Raw genomic sequence first — 17,173 nt, forward strand, 5'->3', positions numbered from 1 at the left:
GCAGTTGTATCCTGGAGTCGAGAGACACCGAGAAGAACTCATCCTTGACGGACTGCTGGCGCTGCCACAGCCCTGCCTTGTGAACTATTGCCCTGCCTGCTGGCGCTGCCGCGGCCCTCTGCAACCTTCATCTTCGTGGGACCTGCTGGCGCTGCCGCGGCCCTCTGCAACCTTCATCCCCGTGGGACCTGCTGGCGCTGCCGCGGCCCTCTGCAACCTTCATCCTCGTGGGACCTGCTGGCGCTGCCGCGGCCCTCTGCAACCTTCATCCTCGTGGGACCTGCTGGCGCTGCCGCGGCCCTCTGCAACCTTCATCCTCGTGGGACCTGCTGGCGCTGCCGCGGCCCGTAGAAACTTCCATTCTCGTGGGACCTGCTGGCGCTGCCGCGGCCCGTCGTAACCTTCATCCTCGTTGGGACCTGCTGGCGCTGCCGCGGCCCGTTGCCACCTACGACCTCTTCGGGCCCTGCCGGCGCGGCCGCGGTCTGACCCATCCGAACACCGAGCTCGAGGATTGTGAGCTATCACCGTTACACCTCCGTACCCGTGGGTACCAAGACTGTCCCGCTACCCCCTTCCCTTACTAGAGACTAGAATTGAGAGGATCATCGTGTCCTGAACGCCTTGTATCATACCACTCTACTACCAGAAGTGCCTATAAAAGGTGTTACCCTGATCTTTGTGTGGTGTCCATCTGTGGGGGGGGGAAGTTACCTGTCTGTGCGATCACTGTGCTCGGCCGACCCTTCAGGTCCCCGTCTAACAGATGTATATTACAAATAACAATGGCTTTGACAATGGCTTTGAATTTTTTAAATAATTAATACTTAAATAAAAGTTATTGTAATTTATAATGGCAATAGCTTAAACTTTTGTAAATAACTTTTGTGAAGAATATGTTCAGTGTATTTTATTGTGACGAAAATCCAAGAACAGAAGTGAAATACTAACCTCTTTTTGTGACATTTGTAATAAAGCTTGAAACATTGAGAGATCATATTTGACCCAGTTGTTGGTAAATGGTTGCACAGATTGATGCTGTGGTGGGGCTGAGAGATGTTGTGGTGGCGACTAGTGATGCTGTGGCATTCAATGATCCTGTGGTAGCGCATAGTGATGTTGTTGTGCCCCTTAGTGATGCTGTGGTGCCCCTTAGTGATGCTGTGGTGGTGCTGAGTGATGCTGTGGTGATGCGATAGATAGAGTGAGTGGGATAGATAGATAGAGTGAGGGCGATAGATAGATAGAGGGAGGGCGATAGATAGAGGGCGATAGAGAGATTGAGTGAGTGAGATAGATAGATAGATAGATAGATAGGAGTGAGGGCGATAGATAGCTAGACAGATAGATAGAGTGAGGGCGATAGATAGATAGCGTGAGGGCGATAGATAGATAGATAGATAGATAGATAGATAGATAGATAGATAGATAGATAGATAGATAGATAGAGTGAGGGCGATTAGATAGATAGAGTGAGGGCGATAGATAGATAGATAGAGTGAGGGCGATAGATAGAGTGAGGGCGATAGAGTGAGGGCGATAGATAGAGTGAGGGCGATAGATAGAGTGAGGGCGATAGATAGAGTGAGGGCGATAGAGTGAGGGCGATAAGATAGAGTGAAGGCGATAGATAGATAGAGTGAGGGCGATAAGATAGAGTGAAGGCGATAGATAGATAGAGTGAGGGCGATAAGATAGAGTGAAGGCGATAGATAGATAGAGTGAGGGCGATAAGATAGAGTGAAGGCGATAGATAGATAGAGTGAGGGCGATTAAATAGAGTGAGGCCCATAGATAGATAGAGTGAGGGCGATAGATAGACAGATAGAGTGAGGGTGATTAGATAGATAGACTGAGGCCGATAGATAGAGTGAGGGCGATAGATAGACAGAGTGAGGGCGATAGATCGATAGACAGATAGAGTGAGGGCGATAGATCGATAGATAGTTGTGTGTGTGGTTGTGGTTGTGTGTGTGGTTGTGGTTATGTGTGCGTGGTTGTGTGTGTGTGGTTGTGTGTGTGTGGTTGTGTGTGTTATGCTTTGTTTTTCTATGTTATGTTATGCTATGTTTTGTTGTGTTTGGTATGTTATGTTTTGCTAGGCTATGATATGTTTTGTTATGTTATGCTATGTTTTGTTATGCTATGCAATGTATTGTTTTGCTATTCTATGCTTTGTTTTGTTATGCTATGCTATGTTTTTTTGCTATCCTATGCTTTGTTTTGTTATGCTATGCAATGCTTTGTTGTGTTTGTTATGCTATGCTTTGTTATGCTATGCTATGTTGTGTTGTGTTGTGTTGTGTTTTGCTATGCTATGCTTTGTTTTGCTATGCTATGTTTTGTTATGCTATGTTTTGTTATGCTATGCTGTTTTGTTATGCTATGTTTTGTTGTGTTTGATATGCTATGTTTTGCTATGCTATGCTATGTTTTGCTATGCTATGTTTTGTTATGCCATGTTTTGTTATGCCATGTTTTGTTATGCCATGTTTTGTTATGCCATGTTTTGTTATGCCATGTTTTGTTATGCCATGTTTTGTTAGGCTATGTTTTGTTTTGCTATGTTTTGTTTTGCTATCCTATGCTTTGTTTTGTTATGCTATGCTCTGTTTAGTTTTGCTATCCTATGCTATGTTGTGTTTTGTTATGCTATGCTATGTTGTGTTTTGTTATGCTATGCTATGTTGCGTTTTGTTATGCTATGCTGTGTTTTGTTATGCTATGCTGTGTTTTGTTATGCTATGCTATGTTATGCTGTGTTTTGTTATGCTATGCTGTGTTTTGTTATGCTATGCTATGTTTTGTTATGCTATGCTATGTTTTGTTGTGTTTTGTTATGCTATTTTTTGTTATGCTATGTTTTGTTGTGCTTTATTACGCTATGCTTGGTTATGCTGTGCTTGGTTATGCTGTGCTTGGTTATGCTGTGCTTGGTTGTGCTGTGCTTGGTTGTGCTGTGCTTGGTTGTGCTGTGCTTGGTTGTGCTGTGCTTGGTTGTGCTGTGCTTGGTTGTGCTGTGCTTGGTTGTGCTGTGCTTGGTTGTGCTGTGCTTGGTTGTGCTGTGCTTGGTTGTGCTGTGCTTGGTTGTGCTGTGCTTTGCTGTGCTGTGTTTTGCTGTGCTGTGTTTTGCTGTGCTGTGCTGTGTTTTGCTGTGCTGTGCTGTGTTTTGCTGTGCTGTGTTTTGCTGTGCTGTTTTGCTGTGCTGTGTTTTGCTGTGCTGTGTTTTGCTGTGCTGTGCTGTGTTTTGCTGTGCTGTGCTGTGTTTTGCTGTGCTGTGTTTTGCTGTGCTGTGCTGTGTTTTGCTGTGCTGTGCTGTGGTTTGCTGTGCTGTGCTGTGGTTTGCTGTGCTGTGTTTTGCTGTGCTGTGCTGTGTTTTGCTGTGCTTTGCTGTGTTTTGCTGTGCTGTGCTGTGTTTTGCTGTGCTGTGTTTTGCTGTGCTGTGCTTTGCTGTGCTGTGCTGTGTTTTGCTGTGCTGTGTTTTGCTATGCTGTGCTGTGTTTTGCTGTGCTGTGCTTTGCTGTGCTGTGTTTTGCTGTGTTGTGCTGTGCTGTGTTTTGCTGTGCTGTGCTGTGTTGTGCTGTGCTGTGTTTTGCTGTGCTGTGTTTTGCTGTGCTGTGCTGTGTTTTGCTGTGCTGTGCTTTGCTGTGTTTTGCTGTGTTTTGCTGTGTTTTGCTGTGCTGTGCTGTCCTGTGCTTTGCTGTGCTGTGTTGTGTTTTGCTGTGCTGTGTTGTGCTGTGCTGTGTTTTGCTGTGCTGTGTTTTGCTGTGCTGTGCTGTGCTGTGTTTTGCTGTGCTGTGTTGTGTTTTGCTGTGCTGTGCTGTGCTGTGCTGTCCTGTGCTATGTTGTGTTGTGTTTTGCTGTGTTGTGTTGTGCTGTGTTTTGCTGTGCTGTGCTGTGTTTTGCTGTGCTGTGTTGTGCTGTGCTGTGTTTTGCTGTGTTTTGCTGTGCTTTGCTGTGTTTTGCTGTGCTGTGCTGTCCTGTGCTGTGCTGTGTTTTGCTGTGCTGTGTTGTGCTGTGTTTTGCTGTGCTGTGCTGTGTTGTGCTGTGCTGTGTTGTGGTGTGTTTTGCTGTGCTGTGCTGTGTTTTGCTGTGCTGTGTTTTGCTGTGCTGTGTTTTGCTGTGCTGTGCTGTGTTTTGCTGTGCTGTGCTGTGTTGTGTTTTGCTGTGCTGTGCTGTGTTTTGCTGTGCTGTGTTGTGTTGTGTTTTGCTGTGCTGGTAAGGGTATGTGAGGGTGTGTGTGAGGGGGTGTGAAGGTGAGGGTGAGGAGGTGTGTGAGGGTGAGGAGGTGTGTGAGGGGTGAGGGGGTGAGGGGGTGAGGGTGAGTGTCTCCAATGAATGTCACTGCTTGGCCTTCTTTGAAAATGTTCAGTGCTGCAAATAGAGCATGCCGCCCTAATTATCACAGCATGAGGCCCCAAAGTGATAATTATCACAGCATGCAGAGAGCCGCCCCACGCTGCTGGAGCACTCAACTGCACATTAATTATAGTTGAGTGCTCCAGCAGCCTGGGGCGCCTGTTGACATGCTGTGATAAGTGGGTCTCATGCTGTGATAATTGTTGCGGCGCCTGAGGAAGTGGAGACTCCTGCTGGGATAATTGGTCTTGTGGGCCTCAGGAAGTAGAGTTTCATGCTGGGATAATTGGTCTGGCGGGCTTGCAGCGCCTGACGTCCAACAAACGTGCACAAGCTGCTCAACCTTGAAGCACGTTCACAGACCTGGGTCGGCTCGTGCCCAGGTCTGTATCGGGCTCGTTCACAGCTGTTACTCCCTTGACAGGGAGGAAGGTGACTATAGTCTCGCTGGCGGGAGCGCTTCGCGCTCCAACGCCAGCTCGACCTAAAAATAATTTCACAGTCTTTTGGTAATCAAATAGATTGCGGCTGGATAAAAAGGTACACATCAGAAGGTTGTTAGAGTACAAGAAGAAGCCGTTCCCCTCAAGTTCATCAAATGGTGATCAGCCACTACTAATACAAGGCTTGTATAGTAAAGTTGATCTCCTAGCCTAAGCAGAGTCACAGGGAGTCACAATACTGTCCGAAGTAATATTTTGACGCTGATTTAGAGAGTGCATGTCACAAACAAGCTGGTCTTCGGCGGCTGTATAATCCACTAGTCAACCTTGTTGTGATAAGCTGACGCAAAGGTGTTAAAGCATGTTATCAGTAAACGTGCAAGTGCAATAAAACAATAAACAATCGTGATTCAGTTGATCCCTTAAAGTTCAGGTGCATAAAGCCAGCCACAAACTGCAGTAAAAAAGTGCTGTTGAAAATCCTCGTGCTGTTTTGTCACTGCATTCAACATTATTGCAGTCGCCTTCATGCATTTATTTAAAATCATGTTGACAGTTGGCGCGACTCCCCTCTTAAGCATTCCTCCACCGCAACTTTGCAAGTTCTAATGTTCAGCCATCTCAAGATTGGTACACACGAGTTGCGTCTAGGTGCAATAAATGCGGTGTGTATACGGATAATAAGCAGATGAGACTCCACTGATGAACCACCGTTTTTATCTACACAGAGAATTCAGAGTTCCTTCAAGTTGCTGTACTTTTACGCTTTCCGGGTGTGCGGGTGTAACCCCATGACACAAGCAGAGGAGTTGAATTTTTACAGGCAGTTTAAAAGGGCAAGATAAATAAAATGGCAGTGATAGGGACTGATGCAGGTCGATTGGTGGCATGGCTTGAACTCTAGCACGAATAGCACAAACTGCCTCCAGGTCACCGTGGGCAGATAACAGCTCTGATGGTTTCGAAAACATTCTTCCTAGCGGTTAGCTGACAGGAAGTAAACATGAATGACAATTTAACTGAATAATGGAGAGATGTCCCGATAATGAAACAGTTAAATGTGTTTTTCACTGCTGCAAGGCCTACCTCTCCCACAGTTTAACACTGGGTTACCTTAATACATTAATTAAGTGATGACTCTTGCTTGGGAACCGGTAGAAATATCACATTTTACCTCTAAGGAATTGTAAATTTGTCAGGCTTGTGGCGGTCCATGGTCTAGGGCCAGCCCCATCCAGCCCCATAGCAGGAGCAAGTGGCAGTTCAAAGCACAAATAACTGTCCCATGCACCCGGTCTCATGCCAATACAAGCCTGCCTTGTGGGGTAGTCCAAGAGGCTGCTATTGTGGCACGCTGGTGGTCGCTCTGCACATGAATGTCCCTTCGAGGTACTAGTTTTGTATGAATTACGACTACTGTGCTGGCCCATCCTTGTAATAAACTGCTGATCTTCATTTCTCCTGGTTTCAGGGCAGAATAGCCACAGGGACTATATTTCCTTGAAGCCCCAGTGGTGGCTATCTTGGGAGAGTCACATCCATAAGTTCAGCCCTGCCCTGGGGAACGTGCTCACTATTCCTTAACCGACGATGCAAACAGGGCTCTCGTTCTGACTTTGAGCCTGCAGTGGATGTTTCCCGGTGTTAGAAACACTGTTCTGAGCAGAATGTTGTAACAGTCCCTGTCTTTCAAGCAAGAAAGGCTGGACGGGCCTTTACGTTTAGACAAGCACTTTACATTTTACACCCGATCTCACGGACCCACCACTCTAGTCAGGGTAAAGGAGTTACACACCCAAGACAACTCCTGCTCACACGCTTGGTAGCTTGGCAGAGCAGTCAGTCCTATTCCAGAGGCAATGTGTAAAGTGTTTATGCAACACACACACACCATTGACCCACTAAATACACCACAAAAGAGACTCCACACAGTAATATATGAGTTTCTCATATATTGTATATAAAACATATAGACCACAATTAAAAGGACCAATAATCACTTTGCCAACTAGGCAATTGTTATAACATCACAGTTAGTGAAATAAAGTACATACTTATAGGTTGCACACGTCATGAACACAAAACCCATTACTGTGGATATTATGTACTCCCTAAAATAGTACTTGTTTACGTGGCAAGGAAAAAGAAACACAATAAGGAACTGCAAACAGGAATACTCACATGAGTGCAACAACACAAAGCAGGTTATGACAAAGCATGTGAATCACCAACAGTACTTGGGCCCAGGGTAGCAGAACACATCCACATCCACCATCCGCTTGGGCTCCGAGATCCGATGGCGGATCGGAAAATAAGGGATTGAGTCAATCAATTTTGCGGTAAAAACATCCACCATCCAACCGAGAGATCGCTTGACGCACGGCTGACGCTGGAATCATTTTGAGGCCTCTGACCCTTCTGGGTGGGACAATTTAATTATCCCGTATTGAACTTCGACCTACTTAAAACTGTGTGAGCTGCAGCTCTCCTCTAAGACACCAACCTGCTGGTGGTGGTCTACTTTCCTTTGCGCATTGATGGATGAAACTCCAACCGGATGGTGGATTTGTTTACCTTAAAATTGATTGACTCAATCCCTTACTTTCCAATCCACCATCGGATCTCGGAGCCCAACCGTGTGGTGGATGTGTTCTGCTACACATTATTGTTTTTTTCCAATCTTTGTTTCCCTGAACAGCTGCAGGATCTCTGGCTGTCGAATTGTGCCCTTCACAGTCCTGAGGAAGACCCACCCTTGATGCATCACAATTGCACTACTAACAGGGTCTAAACGTCGACGTTAATAGTTTACCTGTCTACACAGCTTCCATGACCCCAATACAGAGTCATTAATGTGTCTAGGATTCATGTTAAAAGCATCAGACAGTACATATGTAGAAGAATTGTTTTGAGTTTAATCTATTCATGTCACTCTTGTATGTCTTGTATATAGTGTTCCACCATTTCACTGATCACCATATTTCACTAATTTTCACAACTCTTATATGAACAATTTAGTTGCATCTGTGACAGCCTCTATTTGTTCAAATTGAAAAGTAATTAAGACTTTGCCTTTGAAAATTCTCTGCTTTGGTGTGATCTCTTCATAAAAAAGTTTTATTCCTTGCTATTTGGAAATGTTTACATTAATTGTATCACCAATTAAGATATTGATTTCCTTTTGCAGTAATAGTAACTGATCACAGCAATTGCATCACCCGACAGGACGAATTATTTGCTATATTGTCAATACCCAGGTCCTGAGGGATATAGGGTTACACCATTAACTTAAATGGCATGTGCACCCAGAGCATTGTGGTTGACAAGGCAAACAGGAGGGGTGCCCATGCCGCTCACAGCTCCCTGCGGTGCCCCGGCCAGAGGCGTTGATCTTCAGGTGCTCCTCCCCAGGATTGTGACACATTGAGAGCGCCCCCGCAGCCTAGCTGAGTCACAGGCTTCTTTGTGTGTAGAGCCGGTGGCTTTCCCACCAGTCAGATGTTTGCGGGCCCCATTTACGGAGTGATTTCCCAAGGAGGAAGGCACGCAACACGCACTCGAAACCAAGGCTCAGCTCTCACGAGTTGTGCAGGGGACACTGCAGTCGGGGGGAAATGCTGTCTCACAAAGCGCTCATCACACACTTTTAGGCACAAACAGCGAGAATGGAGCGATCACTTCGCGCTGACCCAGGCAACTTCTTTCCGAAGGGGGAAAGTGCTCCACCAACACTTTTCTGCCAAAGCACCCCACACACGCTGCTCTTTTTTTAAGATGAAGAACAGACTGGTACTTCTGCTCCAGAGAGGAGCAGCAACTGCAGGCCAGTCCATCCCATACGCATCATGGTCAGCACTCTTCATATAGCTTTCCTTCCAGGCAGGTTGCTTTTGGATTAAGCAAGGTTCTTGCTTGAAGTCTTTGAATTCCCTGAGACTTCTAACAGGAGGAAAGCACACACAAGCCCTTTTAGAACTTCCCAAGCAGGATACCACAGCAGGGCAAATAGAGTCAGTCCTTTTCCTCTGCCCACAGACAAAAGCAACAATTGTAGGACAACCCGCCCATCACGCAGAAAAAGCGGTGCTCGTCACACAGCTTCTTCTTCATTGCAGGGTCTTCTTGTTTCCATAAGTCATCTAAAGTCCTGGGGTTTAAGGTCTCATACGTATACCCCTTTGTCCCAATGTTCTCTTTGCTTTAGAGTTTCTGAGCTCAGTACAAACCAGTTAGATCTTCCCTGGTCTAGCTTGACCACAGGGAGTGGAGAAAGCATTGTACAAAGGAGATATAGACTATTCAGGTGCTAAAAAACTCCTCACACCACTCTAAATGCAGACCAGGCCTAGTCAGCCTAGCGATGAGTCACCCAGGAAAGGCAGGAAACACCTCTACCCCCCTTGTGACTATCTAGAATGAATGCTCATCCCCAGCTCCTGTCACTCCATAACCAGACGATGGATACACAAACTGGCAGGAGGTACACATAATGCTAGAGCACCCTATACCTCTCAATATATCCTCTACCTCCACGTAACCCTTTCTAGATGGTATCCGTGGATGTTTCCGGTTATGGAATTGATGCTGTGTTTTCACATCATACTAAGAATGAGAAATCGGTGGTGGCATATGCTTCTCGCACGTTAACACCATCTGAAAGGTTTATTCCATGATTGACAAAGAATTGCTGGCTGCTGAAAGATTTCGTATATGTATGTGTGGGGGAGGAAGTTCAAGATTTGTACGGATCATAAGCCATTAGTGAACATTTTGAGACCTGAAGGAGGGAGGAATTTGACTCCTAGGTTGGCCCGTCTGGCTTCTAAATTGCAAATGTTTAGTTATGAAATTGAATACATTCCTGGGAAGGAAAACCTGGTTGCTGATGGACTTTCACGGTTGCCAAGCTTAATTCCTACTGATGGGGTGGCTGTAAATGAGTCTGAAGTTGCTTTTACCTTCAAGGATATTTTGCCTATTGAACATAAGGGAGCGGTAGTGTGTAATACACTGTCTGAAGAATCTTGGTTGCATGAGATGGACAAGGATGTTGTTTTAAGAGGAGAGGTTGAGAAGTATATTATGGATGGTTGGCCGAGGGAATCTGCTTTAAGAGGAGAGTGTCCTGTATTTTGGAAAATTAAGAAAGAGTTGCGTTTGTCAAATGGTATCATTTTGAGAGGGGAAAAGATTGTGCCTCCATTGGGCATGCGCAATGGTATCATTGAGAGGAGTCACAAGGGTCATGGTGGTATGTCAAGTACCAAAAGAAGAATTAAAGAATGTTTTTTGCGGCCTGGTGTTGATTCTATGGTGGATCGTTGGGTCAGGGATTGCAAGATTTGCTGTGCTAGTGTTAAGGTTGCTAAACCCTTGTGTATACCTTTGACTATGGTAGAGTTGCCTGAGGGACCATGGCAAAAAATTGCTATTGATTTTATGGGTCCATTTTCAGCAATGTCAGCGAAGGATTGTTGTGCTATTGTACTAACTGATTATTACTCCAAGTGGCCGGAGGTAAGGATGGTCAGTAATGGGACTACAGATGTGGTCATTGAATTTTTGGAAGATGTGTTTTCAAGGGAAGGATTACCTGAGATCTTGGTTTCAGATAATGGTTCCCAATTGGTATCGGACAAGATGCGACAATTTTTGGAAGATGTGTTTTTAAGGGAAGGTGTACCTGAGATCTTGGTTTCGGATAATGGTTCCCAATTAGAATCGGACAAGATGGAGAATTTTTAATGGAGATGGATATCAAACATATAAGGTCATCATTATATCATCCCAAGGGGAATGGACAGGTGGAACGCTTTAATAGGGTGGTCAAAGAAGCAATTCAGTTGGCCCTAAGTGCAGGGTTACCTTGGAGGAAGGCTTTGCAAGAGAGACGTATGGTATATTGTGTTACTCCTCATTCGGTGACTGGTAAAACACCTTTTGAGGTGTTCAGGGGGAGGAAACTTAACTGTTTTGGTTCCTTGGTGGTTGAGGAAGAAGAATAATAGAATGAGGTCCAAGGGAAGTGTGCTTGATAAAGAAATTAAATCTAAGGTTAAGGAGTTCCAGGAGCGCACTGTTTGTTCTTGTGGTGGCAATCACCGTTGGCCTATTGTTCATGGAGGTCAGATGGTTTGTGTGAGGAACCCAAGAGGTGTCTTGAAAGGTGAAGCTGTTTGGTCAGGGCCTTTGGAAGTGCGGAAGGTTTTGGGTAGTGCAGTTGAATTGGAAGATGGTAGGAGATGGAATTTTCATCAGTTGAGTCTTTGTAATGGTCGGAATAGTGTTCCGTGTGGTATGGTACCAAGTGAGGAAGGGTGTAGTGGTTACATGTTGGGGAAGGATTGTGGTGTAGAGTTGCGTAGAAGTGGTGTAGAGTTGAGCGGTAGGAATGATGGATTGGTAGAGGCTGCCAGTCACGAATCCAATCTTGATGCTGGAATTTTGAGTCCTGGTAGCAGGTTGAGGAGGATTCCTGCTTGTTTTGCTGATTACAAGTTGGGATAAGAGGTCTGGTTGAGGAGGATTCTGGTTTATTTTTGATCTTATTTGTGATCTTGTTGTTGTAGACATGTCTTTTGTCTTGTGTATTCTTGTGGGGTTTATGTTCCTGTTGTTTTTCAGTCTATCATTTGGGGGTTGTGTGTTTTGTTTTTGAAGGGGGAAGGTGTATGGTATTGGCTTGTGGTATATGTCGCATGTGGGTTGCGTGAGGTTTGCAGAATGTGGAGCCAGGTAAAATTTGTGGGAGACGGTGGGTTCTGGTTGGAAGTGGAGGAATCTGTCTCCTGTGTCGCTGTTACCTTTCTGCTATTAAAGAAGTTATTACCCACATCTTACCATCTGGAGACTATTCTTCACACAGGGCTAGTAAGAGCTATATAAATGCGACTATAAATAAGGAGTTTGGGCTCCGTCGTCACAACAGTGTCATTCACTAGTTGCCCATAAGGACTTGACAATACTCCACCCAAATTGTAGCTAAATAGCAGCAAACAAAAGTTGGAGAAAATATAAAAAGTAAAAGGCAGCTTCGCTTTACAAAGCACTTTTAGATCTTAGGGTAGTAACACATCAAATACCTCCAACAGTCAATCTAAATTTAATTTGACATTCAACAAATAACGATCAGTCTAGTGGCTTACAGCACACCTCAAAAGATATGGCTATTAATTGTTGTGATTGCATTTCACTGTTATGTCCCTTCTCATCCCCTGTCCCACCTCCCTTACCTCCGTCATCAGCTGGCCGTTCTGGAATGTTGACAGATGCCAGCTGATGACCTGCCACTCCAGACGCACCTCCTGTCCTTTCCTCCTCACCTCATGCTGTGTTGGTATTTCACCAAATAAATCAGTAGATACTGCAACCTGCGGTCTTTCATTAATTACAAGTTGGCGACGAGGGCCAACACAGCAGAACCCACGTACAACCCTCAGTTAAACTGAAGACCCAAGGACTGTCAAGCACTGAATGGAACAACCTCCGAGGGACATTCAAACTAAGATAACGAGGCCAGGAACAAGGAAAATTTTGAGAGGAGTGTATTGTGACATGAAAGAATATTACGCAGGAGAAACAGCCGTCAGGAGCGCTGAACGAGGAATTCAACTCCGCTCCATCATCAAAACAAGATTTGACTCTGCGCTTATGTACTGATTGATTGCGCACCCAAAAAAAAAGTCATGCATGATTGGCGTAGTGCAAGAGACTGATTCGACATTAATGAGAACATTTTTTTTTTTTTTAAAGTGCACTTTGACTGAAATTGTAACTGCTGATTAAGAACTGCCACTGGGCAACCGTCACCCTTCAACGGCTTCGCACTTGGAAATAATAACAGAGCGCACCGCTGACTAAACAGCAACCGCCAGCATCAAACGTCTCCAAACAACCGTCAGCTGCCAACGGCATCATCCATCAAACATCAGCTTATCCTGACGCAGCGCATCATCAACGTCGGCGGCCATCTTCGGTGCATTAAGCACAATGCATCGACGTGAAACACGCACCACTCTTCCACAGCGCTGTCACGGGACACGCACTTAGTGTCCTAGATGCAAGAAGAGTTCCTGCATAATCTTCGGCAGCCGACGATATTGATCTGCCCTCCAATGTGCCACAGCTTACGTGCGCTTGAGAGCGCAGCTAAGAAACTTCAAGGAGAAGCCTTGTTAGTGGCAATCTGCGCTGATTGGCACAGCTAACTGATATAAGGTACTTTTCCTCTAAAATCCCACATCACCTCGATTGCATTAATCTCATCAGACATATTCAAACAATTTGCAGTGAATATGGCCACAGGAACCTGTTGAATTTGGCACCACCAGCATCATTCTTAGCTGGGGGAGGTGACCCTCCAGTCAAATGGGAGGAGTGGAGAGAACATTTCATTAATTTTATTGAGACAATAGAGGAGGAGGAAGACTTAAAGGTAGAAAGGAAATACAAACTGTTAATGCACTGTTTAGGTGCTGGTGGTATTAAAGTTTTTAAGAGAATCAATAAGAAGGTAAGGACTGCAGATGAGGGGGATATTTACATAAACGCCATTGATGATCTAAATACCTATTACAAACCCACAGTCTGTGTAGGTGTAGACAGGTACAGGTTCTTCCATAGGAAGCAAGGCCAGAATGAGTCTGTAGATGACTACGTCGCAGCATTAAAAAAACATAGCCATTACGTGCCGATTTGGGGACTTGCACAATGAATTCATCCGGGACCAAATCGTAATGCAGGGCTCAAATGCTGACATTCAAGACAACTTGTGGGCCAAGGGAGAGTATCCACTACAAAATGTAATTGATATCGTAAGAAGGGCAGAACTGACTGGCAGATGCGCTAAAGCCGTGATAGCTGAAAGTAAAGAAAAGAAAGAGGAGAACATTGTTGCCAGAGTGGGAGTGAGAAAACCCAAGGAAGCCAAATCCTCTTACAAAAACAAACCCAAATATGACACTAAATTTGAAAATGTGAGCAACACCAATAGAAAATGTTACAGATGCGGCAGTTCGAATCATTTAGCCAATGACCGAAATTGCCCTGCTATAAATGCTCCTTTTGTGGTGTCATGGGCCATTTTCAAAAGGTATGCCACAAAAGATCACCCAAAAAGGTGAAATATGTTGAAAATGAGAACAAAACGAGTTCAAAGTTTTCCGATGAAGACAAAACGAACATGTTTGTACTAAACATTGATCATGTCTGTGTTTTAGATGTAGAAGGGAATGATGAGGGGTCAGTCAAGAAAAATACAATGTGTGATATGTGTATTGGTGGCGTAAATGTGTCTATTTTAGCGGACTCAGGCTCAACATATACCATCGTAAATTCCAGAGTGTGGAAAGAGAAGTTTCTCCCCAAACTGGGTGAACAAGTGGAGCCCCCAGACATCTCAATGAAGACATTCATTGGATGGCTTTAGGAGATTAAAATTCACATTCAAAGGGAGAGAAGACTTATGCAAACTTTACATATCCAAGTCTGGTCCATCAGTACTGGGGTGGCTGGACCAAGGGAAGCTGGGCATTATTCTAAACCCAAACAACGAAGAGCCAGTTCTCGTTGTTGAGTGTGAAGAAGGAATTGGCAAGGAGGTTAAACGCAGATACCCCAAGGTGTTCACTGAATCCATTGGTCATTTTTAAGGTTTTGAACATAAGATTTGTCTTAAAAAATGGTGCCATCCCTGTGATACATAAAGTTAGAAACATTCCATTCTCCATCCGAGAAGGAGTAAAAGAACATTTGGAGAAATTACTGCAAGATGACATAATAGAAAAAGTTGAATCAGCTGAATGGGTGGCCTCCATGGTGGTAGTAAAACACCCCGATGGACGGTTGAGATTATGCATTGACCTCTGCGATCTCAATGAGAGCATCCTTGTAGACCAATATCCACTCCCACGTATCAATGAGATGCTGGCTTCTACTAAGGATATCAATTTTTTCTCAACAATAGACCTGTAGGCAGCGTACCGCCAGATCCTTTTGCACCCTGAAAGCAGAAGCCTGACCAATTTTGTCTCTCTCCTTTCGGATGTTTCCGTTTTAAGCGGGTCCCATTCGGGCTAGCATTGGTTGATGCCACGTTCCAAAGGCTGATGCAGGAGACATTGAAATGGGTGGATGGCATTTTGATATTTCAAGATGACATACTTGTCATGGGCAAAAGTAAATATGAACACGACAGAAAATTGATGCAAGTGTTCGAAATCCTTGAGAACAAATGCCTCTCAGCCGAATACAGCAAATGCAAATGTGCATGCTCTGAAGTTACCTACTTGGGGCACTCAATCTCAGAGTCGAGAATCAAACCAAAAAAAGAACTCCTTGATGCCATTTCCAACGCACCTGTGCCCAAAAAAAAGTGTGAACTTCGCTCCTTCCTAGGCCTCATAGATTTTTACTCCAAATTCATAGAGAGGTTTTCATCAAAAACTTATGAACTGAGACAGTTATTGAGAAACAAAAACAAATTTGTATGGTTTGAAGTATGCCAGAAGGCATTTTGCATGCTAAAAAAAGACATATGCGCCGCACCACCCTTACAAGGATTTGATCCATCACTGAAAAGTATAGTGACAACAGACGCAAGTGGAAAGGGTTTATGTGCTGTACTAACTCAAAAAGATTCGAAGGGAACAGAATGCACCATAGAATTTGCCTCACGTTCACTTACACCAACTGAAGAAAGGTATTCTGTCATTGAACGTGATGCCTGGCATGTGTATGGGGATTGGAACACTTCCGACAGTTCGTGTGGGGCAGCAAAATAATATTGAGAAGTGACCACAAACCCCTCACTAAGGTTTTACCCACAATGGGACTACATACAGCTTTTCTGAGACTAGCAAGACTATCAGTAAGACGGTTTGATTATAATTACGAGGTACAATACGTACCTGGTGTTAAGAATGTAGTTGTGGATTTCCTGAGCAGAATGCCAATTTTATCCCAGGAAACCAGTGGGGAATCGGATGAGAGATTCTGGGTTGCCAGTGTGCAGGAGGAACTACATGGCATTTCACTAGAAAAATGGATGACTGAGCTTAGCACAGACCTGATGTTCAGTACTGTGTGTGACATGGTAACAAATGGATGGCCAGTAAAAAAAAAAAGTAATGAAAGAATTTTTGCCCTACGGGGAAGTGAAGGATGAACTATCAATTGAAGAGGGATTACTCTTAAGAAGTGGTAAGGCAAGACCTCCTAAGACGCACATACTAGAATTATGCCATGAGGGACATCTGGGCATCGGCAAGACCAAAAGCAGAATCAGGAATCTCTACTGGTGGCCAGGTGTGGATCTAGCAACCGAGAGAGTAGTTAGAGACTGCGTGCAGTGCAACAATTCTGACATGTCTAAGATTACTTACAGACCCCCACTCCACCCCTTACCTTCTCCCAACATGCCATGGGAAAGGATTGGTATTGACATCATGGGACCCATTTCTGATCAGGGGGAACAGGTCTATGTCATAGAGATTATTGAGCACTTCTCAAAGCGGCCTGAAGTGGGATTTGTGGACATAACTGATACACAGAATGTGCTGCAATTCCTTGATGAGGTGTTCATTAGAGAAGGGCTGCCCAAATGTGTGGTCAGTGACAATGGCCCCCAGTTTACCTCAGAGATGTTTGGTAGCTACTTGAAGAGAAATAATATTGCACATAAGAGCACCTCCATGTACCATCCTGCTGGAAATGGTGCAGTGGAAAGGTTTAACCGGGTCATCAAGGGAATCTTGCAGCTTGCAACCACCAACAACCTAGCATGGAGAAATGAAATAGGCAAGACATTGTGGGCATATCGCATAACTCCATGTAATGGTACAGGGCATAGCTCGTTTGAACTAATGAGAGGAAAGACACCCATGTCCAAGGACAAAGTTGGCTGGAAAACAGCTGCCAAGAGGGCAGACTGGTCGCCAGACACAGTCAAACAACGTTTGCAAAGGACACAGATAAATAATAAGAACCACTACGACAGAAAACATAGCTGCAAACCTGTGCAAGTGTCTGCGGGTGATATGGTTTGTGTGAAATATAACAGACTCATAGCCATGGGCAGAATAGATATTCTCAACCACTTAAGGTCGAGAAGGTGTTTTGTAACTCTGCCTTACTCAGCGATGGTAGAGTGTGGCATTTCTCGAGATTAGCCCCTGGCAAGAACAGCAGCACTTGTGGAGATGAAACTGGTAAACGCAGAAACGTAGGAGGTGGTAGAATGGATTTATAGGATGATGATGAAGAAAAAACGGAGGTGGCATTGGACACACAGGGTTCAGCCTCTTCTAGCCACAGAGGGTGTTTTCATGACAGGGATGTTGTAGGTTCTGATCCTGAGGGCACCCTCCGTTCTG

At 44.8% G+C, this 17,173-nt stretch overlaps 1 protein-coding gene across 2 annotated transcripts in view; it reads right to left on the reverse strand.

The window, feature by feature from the left end:
- Positions 1–17,173, reverse strand: part of OTULIN (OTU deubiquitinase with linear linkage specificity) — a 364,512-nt gene that overhangs the window by 138,716 nt on the left and 208,623 nt on the right. The gene's annotated exons all lie outside the window — the stretch shown is intronic.

This window comes from Lissotriton helveticus, chromosome 4_1, assembly GCF_964261635.1.
Source record: "Lissotriton helveticus chromosome 4_1, aLisHel1.1, whole genome shotgun sequence".
Taxonomy (NCBI): Eukaryota; Metazoa; Chordata; class Amphibia; order Caudata; family Salamandridae; genus Lissotriton; species Lissotriton helveticus.